Raw genomic sequence first — 2673 nt, 5'->3', positions numbered from 1 at the left:
CTCTCACCCACGGCCCCCCCCTCCCCGTTCCCTCACACACACCCTCAGTCACCCCCCGAGCACCCCCCTCACAAACAGCCTCTCGGGGCCGCCTCAGCAGCCTCCCCGCTCGCTCGGCTCCTGGCAGGGCCCTTCCCCGGGGCAAACCTGGGGAGCCACCCCGGTCAGCAGTATTGGGGAGAAATGGAAGGGCTAGGTTGGGGATGGAAACGGGACCATCGGCTCAGCTGGACAGCCAGGGTCGCGGGTGGTGTATTGACATCGAGTTCCCTGTGGAAATAATCCCTCATAAACCCCACCACCACCCCACCTTGCACATGGCCAAAGAGCAGCCATCGAAAGTGCCACTTCTGTGGCCACAGATCCTTCCCGTGGCCTGACAGGAAACATCTCCTGCACATGATAAGTAAAATGGTGATGGAGGGTCTCACCTAGACTGTGCAGGCCTTCCATAGATCCTCATTCATTCCTTTGGTTCTTCCACAGCAAAATATTTCCCTGAACGGTGCTAATAAATATAAATTGATGATTTCCTCCACATGTTGATTCCGGCCGTTCCTGACCCAGTGTGGATCGCGTGGGGTTGGAGCTGGGGATGTTCGTAGAATCATGGAATGGTTTGGGTCGGAAGGGGCCTTAAAGACCATCCAGTGCCACCCCCTGCCCTGGGCAGGGACACCTCCCACCACAACAGGTTGCTCCAAGCCCCCTCCAACCTGCCCTTGAACCCCTCCAGGGATGGGGCAGCCACAGCTTCTCTGGGCAACCTGGGCCTCACAGCAAAGAATATTTTCTTAATATCTCAACTCAGTCTCTCCTCTTTCAGTTTAAAACCATTCCTCCTCATCCTATGGCTCCCCTCCCTGATCCAGAGTCCCTCCCCATCTCTCCTGGAGCCCCTTTAGGGACTGGAAGGGGCTCTAAGGTCTCCCCGGAACCTTCTCTTCTCCAGGCTGAACCCCCCCAACTCTCTCATCCTGTCCTCACAACAGAGGGGCTCCAGCCCTTGCAGCATCTCCATGGCTTCCTCTGCCCCTACTCCAACATGTTCACCCTGGCCTGAAGGACTCTTCAGCCAAGTAGCTGTTGTGCAGTCCAAAGCCCATTCTTCTTCTTGGGGTAAAAAGCCAGCAACAACTGTTCCCCCAACCCTTGGGGTCAGTCCTTGTGCTGGGTATGCAATCAGGTTTTTTGCTTTCTACTCAAAAATTACCAGTCTCCATATTCCTTAAGCTGCTTTTCTAAGCTCACTGACAGAAAAAGCATATTTGTCTCTCTCTCTCCCCTCTTCCTCACTCTTCCCTCACGCGCCTTCTATGACTTGATACCTGACTGGGGTTTTTTCCACCTCAGTTCCTTTTTATTTCAGGCTCAGATGTTCTAGTCCTTTTAATTTCCATGGTTTCATTCCCTGTTCCTGGCCAAGGTGTTGCATGGGGAAACTTCTCTTCTGGCCAGCTGCATCCGTCCCTTCTCGTTCAATCAGCATAAAAGAAAAGCACCTGAGATGTTCCAGCAGCAATGCCTTGTGCTAGAGAAAATCCCTTTGTCCAGCAGACAAACATCGTGGAGTCAGGACAAGCAAAATGTAATTACCCATGGAGACTGAAATAAAAATTTGTCTCCATTTGTGATTAAATTAGTTCCCTATAAACATCAAAAAAACCTGTTGGGCAGGAGGGTAACATGATTTGTCTCTCTCAGACTCGTTTTTTACTAAATTCTCTGACTCCACTTGGGCCCCAGTCTGCATTTTGGGAAACATCCCAACAATTACGTATATTTATCTATAGAAAAGATGGGGACAAATGTATTTTTCTTCACACGCCCAGATCCGGATGAACTCAGATAAGCCACGTAAAAGAAATATTCCTTATTTTAAGGAATCGTGCCTTCTCTGTGCTTAGAAATAATTCAGGAAAGGTATCCCTTACTGATGGCACCTTGGCAAGATGATGGAAGAGCTGTCACATCAGCAAGCAACAAGTAGGGGGTAAATCCTAAATGCTGCCATAACCGTATGACAATGGGAAATTTCCAGAAATAACTGTTATAGCTTAGGCTGCATGCAAAGATATGAAAATAAAAGGGATATGTAATTTGGGGTAAAAAAAAAAAAAAAATCACTTCAAATTCTTCCAGAATATTTCCTAAACCTGTCAGAAAACCCTTTGGTGATCATGGAAACAAATTTTAAACAAAACACAGTGCAGTGCAGCACGTTAGAAGCATTTCACAAGGCAGAAAAGAGCTTTAAGGAAGCTCGACTCGTACCATTTGAAAGACTTTTGTTGTATAGTTAAGAAAAAATCACAACCAAATGAAAAAAAATATTTTTGAAGAATCTTAGAGGCAACTGATTTTCATCTCTGCCTAGTTGCTCTGCAGAACAGAAGCATTTTCCAAGCAATGAGACAGGTACCTGTATAAGTGTATGAAGGCAAACACATGTGGTAGCATCGAATTTGAAAATAGTTGCCAGAGATTTTAGTTTCAAGAGCGAATCCTGGCCACACCTCCGATCTACCAGACGGGTTTTTGATGTTGGGGACATCATTCCGAAGGCCATGGCGTTGGCTTTATCCCAAAAACCCACTGGCACCTCCCGCCAGGTTTACCTTGCGGGAGTTTGGCATTTGTTCTAGACTTAAACAATGAAACACAATAGGAATG

The sequence above is a fragment of the Calidris pugnax genome, unplaced genomic scaffold, assembly GCF_001431845.1.
Source record: "Calidris pugnax isolate Ruff unplaced genomic scaffold, ASM143184v1 scaffold89, whole genome shotgun sequence".
Classification (NCBI taxonomy): Eukaryota; Metazoa; Chordata; class Aves; order Charadriiformes; family Scolopacidae; genus Calidris; species Calidris pugnax.
Note: the sequence above shows the minus strand (reverse complement) of the source record.